Source organism: Pan paniscus, chromosome 6, assembly GCF_029289425.2.
Source record: "Pan paniscus chromosome 6, NHGRI_mPanPan1-v2.0_pri, whole genome shotgun sequence".
Classification (NCBI taxonomy): domain Eukaryota; kingdom Metazoa; phylum Chordata; class Mammalia; order Primates; family Hominidae; genus Pan; species Pan paniscus.
This window is the reverse complement of record NC_073255.2, coordinates 38980725-38988821: the sequence shown is the minus strand read 5'-3', so window position 1 is coordinate 38988821 and position 8097 is coordinate 38980725. Positions and strand designations below refer to the sequence as shown.

Here is an 8097-nt window from a genome sequence, read left to right as displayed (position 1 = left end):
TTTCATCTTGATTTATTACTTGTTTTAGAAGAAGCATTGGTCTGTTCCCAACATTCTGTCCTTCATGGGGCAAAATTCCAGTCATTTATTTTTTAATATCACTTAATTTTTCTTTTTGGTGTATCCATGTCACCTGAGATTTTTCAAATTATTTAGCATACCAGGGATGTTTGTCTAGTTATTATCTAAATAATAATATGGGAATGAAGCCTATATGCCTGATGAAATCTAAGCTTGTTTTTGAAGATTGTAGACATTTTTTTCCCCAAATAACTTCGGAAAATTTTGAAATTATAGTTTTTCTTAAAAGTTTTTATAAGTTAACATCAAAGTCTTAGACAATGACCTGGCTCACTGTAGCAAAGCCTACTTCTTCTTTATACATCCACAGCTCTCTGCCCAGCCCCGGCCATCTCTGTAAGTTGAAATATTTGATAAAGTACAATAATAGTCCAGCACTGCAAAGGAAAAGAGGAGGACTGGCTTTGAAGAGTGTATCTTCCCTTTCTGAAGAAAACCTCAAATATCATAGCATGTTTCCAAATACTCATTTTACAGAGGAGAAAAGTAAGATTCAGAGAGGTCAAGTAATTTGTCCAAGATTATGTAGCTAGTAAATTGTGTCACTAATATACTAGTCTGTCTGTTACTCTTTATCCCAGAAAATACATACAAATCCAGATAAAAGAACATATTAGGTGAGTGCAAAAGTAATTGTAGCTTTTGCATTGTTAAAATCTGCCATTTGATATTGGAGTACATTCTTAAATAAATATGGTTAGTGTATAGTTCTTCTATACATCATTTTAGTAAGCATTTCTCACTTTTTTTTTTGGCTAATGACATTACTTGCTGTTTATTTTATGTTTATTTTAGACTATGGAAATGATGTTAGACAAAAAGCAAATTCAGGCAATTTTCTTATTCGAGTTCAAAATGGGTCGCAAAGCAGTGGAGACAACTCACAACATCAGCAACACATTTGGCCCAGAAACTGCTAATGAATATACAGTGCAGTAGTGGTTCAAGAAGTTTTGCAAAGGAGAAAAGAGCCTTGAAGATAAGGAGCATAGTTGTCGGCCACTGGAAGTTGACAATGACCAACTGAGAGCAATCATCGAAGTTGATCCTCTTACAGCTACAAGAGAAGTGGCAGAAGAACTCAACGTCACCCGTTGTACAGTCTTTCAGCATTTGAAGCAAATTGGAAAGGTGAAAAAGCTCAATAGGTCGGTGCCTCAGGAGCTGAGCAAAAATTTAAAAAATTGTCGTTTTAAAGTGTCATCTTCTCTTATTCTACACAACAACAAGAAATCATTTCTTGATTGGATTGTGACATGCAATGAAAAATGGATTTTATATGACAACCGGCAATGATCAGCTTAGTGGTTGGACTGAGAAGAAGCTCCAAAGCACTTTCCAAAGCCAAACTTGCACCAAAAAAAGGTCATGGTCACTGTTTGGTGGTCTGCTGCAGGTCTGATCCACTACAGCTTTCTGATTCCCAGTGAAACCAGTCCATCTGAGAAGTATGCTCAGCAAATCAATGAGATGCACCAAAAACTGCAACACCTGCAGCTGGCATTGATCAACAGAAAGGGCCCAATTCTGCACAACACGCGACCACACATGGCACAACCAATGCTTCAAAAGTGGAACAAATTGGGCTATAAAGTTTTGCCTCACCCGCCATATTCACCTGACCTCTCACCAACTGACTACCACTTCTTCCAGCATCTCGACAACTCTTGTAGGGAAAACACTTCTACAACCAGCAGGATGCAGAAAATGCTTTCCAAGAGTTTGTCGAATCCCAAAGCACGGATTTTTATGCCACAGGAATAAAGAAACTTATTTCTTGTTGGCAAAAATGTGTTGATTGTAATAATTCCTATTTTGATTAATAAGGATGTGTTTGAGCCTAGTTACAATGATTTAAGATTCCTGGCCGCAAATCGCAGTTATTTTGCACCCACCTAATAGAATTATCTCTGGACTGGTTTCTTACTGTGACATTATGGGAGACAGCTGAGATTGACAGGCTTATTCAGTTCTTTTCTGGAGTTATCTGGTTTCTGATTTCTCCTAAAACTTAAAATATCCTATAGATGTCCTGTAGCATTCCAAATGTGGATTTTACAAATATCTTTTTTTCTCTTAAATATAACCTAGTTTATAAATCATCTGAGGGCCCCTTGAGATAATAAACACTCAAGCAACAGACACAGAGATGCCTTTTGAAGCTGCAACATCTTGTAGGCACAGAGAAGTCATGAGTCACATCAAAGGGAAATGTATGTTTATTGGGAAAGCCTTTTGTTGAAGTGGCATAACAGAGTTCTGCAGTAACTGAGAGAAATTCCTATGAGACACCCAGAGAAAGATGAAGTCTGCTCTAGTGGTGGCAGGAGGAATATCTCTTACAAAATAAACCTCCAACAATTACCCTCTTGCCAGGGGGATGGAGGGTTATGATGTTTCCAGCAGCTTTCCTTGGAGGAGGAAACTCACTTGTCATTGGTGGACACGGGGCAGGATCGTTTGCTGTCATTTTAACATTTATATATTTAGACTATCTGGCTTAAGTAGATGGTTGATGGTTTATAATTAAAAACATTAATATTTACCAATTGTTGAGGAATACCATGTGCTTGTCACTATGCTAAGTGTTTCGCATACAATTTAAATCAATAATTCCAGTGAGATCAGATAACATTATTCCCATTACATTAGAAAAACAGGCTCAAAGTTAAGCTACTTGCCCAAACACACATAGCTGTTTAGTCTAACTGAGGTCTGTAACTCCATACTACATGCTCTTTTAAATTCTTACATTCTGTCTTTCTACTTAGTCTTTTCACAATTCTCTTTATGTAATGATGACAGTGTGAGGGTTACAAAATGTGGCTTGCTGTATTGGTCTGTTTTCACACTGCTATAAAGAACTACTTAAGACTGGGTAATTTATAAAGCAAAGAGGCTTAATTGACTCACAGTTCCATATGGCTGGGGAGGCCTCAGGAAACTTACAATCACGGTGGAAGGCAAAGGGAAAGCAAGGACCTTCCTCACATGGTGGCAGGCCAGAGAGACAGAGAGAAAGGGGAACCACCATATACCTTGAAACCATCAGATCTCATGAGAACTCATTCACTCTCATGAGAATAGCATGGGGGAAACCACCCCCATGATTTAGTCACCTCGCCTCAGGGCCCTCCCTCAACACCTGGAGATTACAATTTGAGATGAGATTTGGATGGGGCCACAGAGCCAAACCACATAACTTGCCCATCTTTGAAATGGTCCAAGCACAATATAGTGTTTGCCATGTTACTTAATGAAACCTATACAACTTCTGTCTTTAGTACCTTAGGAAAATCATTTATTCTTTCTTCTTTTATTAAAAAATTTGAAAAGTTAATTTTATTTGGTCAAATTTTCAAGTGACTTAACCACTGTGATGTCACAGTTGGAAGCTTTCTTGCCTGGGATGTTCAAGACCACTCTATTTGAGCAGCCTCGAGGTATAAGATTGTAGAGAGCCCCTGGGGGCTCAATTCCTGAATAGATGAACTCTCTCATTCATTAAACATATCTGCTAGACTCCACTTGGTGTCTTGGTGTTACAGAAATGAGCAAAACGTAATACCAGGCCTCATGGAGCTTCTGATATAATACAAGGTTATTAATTAGACTGGAGAATGACACAGGCTATATTGGAGATATTAGTTGATGCTGTTGGGGAGTGGAAGAGAATAGCATCCAACTCAGAGAATGAGGGAGGGCTTTCCTGATAAAAGATGCTTGAAGTTTATCTTTCATCCCATCCTCAGGACTCAGAACATTTGGTGCCAAACCTTCTCCACTAATTCACAGGTAAAAGAGTGACTCAGTTCATTTGGGCTGCTATAGAAAAATGCCATAAACTGGGTGGCATAGAGAAACAGAAATGTATTTCTCACAAGTCTAGAGGCTTGGAATTCTGAGATTAAGGCATAGGCAGATGTGGTGTCTGGTAAGTATTCAGGTCCTGGTTCATAGAATGGCAACTTCTCACCATGTGTCCTCATATGGTAGAAGGTACAAGCCAGCTTTTTCTCTGGAGCCCCTTTTATAAGGGCACTAATTCTATTCATGAGGGCTCCACCCTCATGAACTAATCGCCTCCCAAAAGCCCTACCTCCTAATATCATCACACTGATGCTTAGATTTCAACATATGAATTAGGGTGGGGGGTGGGACACAAACATTCAGACCATAGCATTTTGCCCCTGGTCCCCGAAAATCCATATCCTTCTCGCATGTGAAATACATGCATTCTATCCCAGTCACTAACATCTTAGTTTGTTCCAGCATCAACTCAAAAGTCTAAAATCCAGAGTCTTAGCTAAATTTCATCTATATTAGATATGGGTGAGACTCAAGGTATGATTCATCCTGAGGCAAATTTCTCTCCCCAGCTGCGAACCTGTGAAATCAAATGTTATGTGCTTCTAAAATATAGTGAGGCTCTAAGCATAGGGTAGACATTCACATTTCAAAAGAAATACACAGAAAAGAAAGACAGTAACAGGTTTTGAACAAGTCTAAAACCTTAAAGCTCAAGAATAGCCTTCATTGACTGGATGCTTTACTGCCCTCTAGGTCCACTGAGGTGAGGTCCCACCTTCCAACTCTCTGTGGCAGCGGTCCTGCCCCATGGCTTTGAGCGGCCACACCCCCATGGTGGCTCTCTGCAGCAGCCCCACCTCCTTGGGGTTCTGTGCCTGAGTCACGTGCCTGTGGTCCTCCCACCCCCAGTGGGAATCATGCACCAGTGGCTCTAAGGGTCTGAGGTCACAGTGGGTGGCTCTACTCTCGTGGCTGCACTAGGAATTGCCCTGGTGGGGTCTCTCTACAGTGATCTCGCCCTCACAGCAAATCTCTGCTTGGGCTCCACAGCTCAGCAGGGCATCCTTTGAAATCTGGGTGAAGGCAGCCATGCCTCTACATCTTTGCTGGGTGCAGTGCACACCATACCAGGGTCTGCTGGAGCTGCACCGGGGGCAACCAAGAAGCTTGGCAATGAAGTGTGGAGAACAGAGCCTTGAGGCAGTGCCTGGTAGCAAGTGCTAAGATCCTGCAGGTGCCCATGCCCCCTCCTTTGAAATTGTTTTTTCTCCCAGGCCCTGAAACTCTGGGCCTATGATGGGAGGAGCAGCAACATGATGTCTGAAATGCCTTCCAGGTTACTCTTTTATTATCTTGTACAATAAGTCCTGGCTCTGCTCAGATGGCTCATCCATACTAATCTTATCAAGTGGTCACTTTTTCAAACCCTCGGTTTTCTCTCCCAGACATGCTTTCTCATTCCTTTCAATATGAATAAGAATTTCCCAAATATTTATATTCTGCTTCCCTTTTGATTAATAATTCTATCAATCATTAAATCAATCCTCTCTTCTTGCATTTACTGTAAGGAGTCAAGAGAAACTAAGCTTCAACACTCTGCTTAGAAATAGCTCCAGCTAAATATCCAGTTGCTCACACATTCTACTTTAGACAGAATTCTAGGACAAACACTACTCAGCCAAACCTGTTGCCACTTTATAACAAGGATCCCCTTTCCTCAAGTTTTCAATGACGTGTTCCTCCGTTCCACTTGAGACATCAGCAGAATGGCCTTCACTGTCCATATTTCTACAAACATTCTGTTCACAACCACTTACTCATTTGCTAGGAACATTTAGGCTCTCACTACAGTACTCTTCTTCTGAGTCCTCAATCGAATCACCTTTTAAGGTTCCTTCACACCAACGTAGGCTTCTCTAGTATTCACTTAGAAACCCTTCCTGCTTCTGCCTATTATCAGTTCCAAGCTGCTTCCACATTTTAGCAGCACTGTAACAAATACCTAAAATTTCCCCTTAGGTATTTTGTAGAAGTGGTATTTCTTCCTCTTCTTGGTACCAATTGTCTTAGTCTGTTCAGGTTGCTATAACAAAATACTATAAAATAGATATTATAAATAACGGAAATTTATTTCTCACAGTTTTGAAGGCTAGGAATTCCAAGATTGAGGCAGCAGCACATTCTGTTTCTGGTGAGAGCTCACTTCCTGGTTCACAGAAGGCATCTTCTCACCATATTCTCACATGGTGGAAGGAATAACGCAGCTCGTTGGGGCCTCATTTATAAGGGCACTAATCCCATTCATGAGGGCTCAGCCCTCATCCTAATCCCCTCTCAAAAGTGTCACCTCATAATATCACCACATTGGTGGTTAAGTTTCAACACATGAATTTGCGGAGGGCCACAAATATTCAAACCATAGCAAAGAGATGACCCTCTCTTTACTTATCTGACAAGAGCAAACCCCAAAATAGGCAGTCTACTTGCCACCTGGTGAGATGTCAAAAGTCCCAGGAAACCACCTTTTCTGTTAAATTTAGAACAGTGTAGCATCATCTATTCACAATTAAGTGTTATTCCATGCTAACCTAAAAACACCCTGGAGGGAATAAGCATTGATAATTTTTTCCAGAAGTAGACCATCAGTGTAAAAAAATATGAGAAATATTCTGATAAGTTAAATACTAACAACAGGTTCACCTGGTCTTGAATCCTAATTCTTCCATTTGATAATTGCGTAATTCCAAGTAAGGTGTATCCCCAGTCACACTCTCCCTTTCCTCACCGTAGATAAAGATAGCACACCTGCACAGCTACTGTCCTTGATTCCTGAGCAGGATCAGAGGAGCAGAGACTGTACAAGGACTACACTGTCCATTTGTCTGCAGGCAGAAAGGATAGACTGGGTTTCTGGGCTCAAATCAGGGATGCCACTGAAAGCAAGCTTTTTTTTTTTTAAACGCAGTCTCACTGTGTCGCCAGGCTGGAGTACTGTGGCACGATCTCAGCTCACTGCAACCTCTGCCTCTCGGGTTCAAGTGATTCTCCTGCCTCAGCCTCCCAGGTAGCTGGGACTATAAGCATGTGCCTCCACACCCAGCTAATTTTTGTATTTTTAGTAGAGGCAGGGTTTTACCATGTTGGCTAGGATGGTTTCCATCTCTTGACCTCATGATCCTCCCGCCTCGGCCTCCCAAAGTGCTGGGATTACAGGTGTGAGCCACCGCACCCAGCCAAAAGCAAGGTTTTACATAGATGGGAATTTTATAGCCCCCTCATCATACTCTAGAGATGACAGTAATGTGTTTTCTAGCACATATGCATTTCTGAGGCAACCTACACTTCCCAAGACACCTGGGACCCCCATCTCATCTCAGCCAATAACCACAGTTAATTAGAATAGGAATGGACCTTGACCCAGAAATGGCATGAGCAATCAAAAATTTTTCTTGAATAATTAGATTCCTCTCTTGGAAATCTAAAAGTGAAATCAAGCAACTGAGATAGGTAAAATAAACTGACCCCCTAATGTCAAGAGGTAGACTTCAGGGTCAAAGAAGGCTACCTCAATCAGGATCCCTGCAGAACAGATGGCATGCTCAAATGTATTAGAGGACAGTTTTAAAAATAGGCTATTTGTAAAGGTGTGAGTGGGGGTGGGAAAACTACAAGGAATCATGTGATACCCCAGGTCTAGTCATGGCAGACACTCTCACCACCAAAAGGCCTGAAACAGCAAGAGAGAAGCAGTCACTAGAACGCAGGTAGAACAGCAAAGAGAGAGCCATGTGGCAGGAGCTGTGATCTGCAGGTGAGGGACAAGAATGGAGTTAAGAAACAAGACCTTGCTCTTTTTATTTCCTCCATCTTTAGCCAGAACAGACAAAGCCAATCCGAAGCCAGAAGGAAAAGGAGCCCAGTGGTACAAAATTCTGGGGCAAATGAGGATGGAGAAGGATGGAAATGAATCTAGAAGGCAAATAGAGTAAGCAGCAGCCCAGCACAGAGGCCTCAATGGACCATGCACAAGACTATCCATAAACAAAAACAGCCAATTGGCTGAGAATAGCAGAAGAGACCAGAGATGCAGAGATGCCCTAAGAGATCATGCAGCCCGTAAGAGAGAGCAGAGCCTCCGCTCTGGAACTGCTGCCAGCTTAGCAATTCCATTTTAGATGTTTCCTGTACCTGAAGATCCCTATGTCC

At 41.5% G+C, this 8097-nt stretch overlaps 1 pseudogene; it reads left to right on the top strand.

Moving 5' to 3' along the window:
- The first annotated feature begins 879 nt into the window (after positions 1 to 879).
- On the top strand, positions 880 to 1904 carry LOC129398344 (histone-lysine N-methyltransferase SETMAR-like; annotated as a pseudogene).
- The last annotated feature ends 6193 nt before the right edge of the window (positions 1905 to 8097 follow it).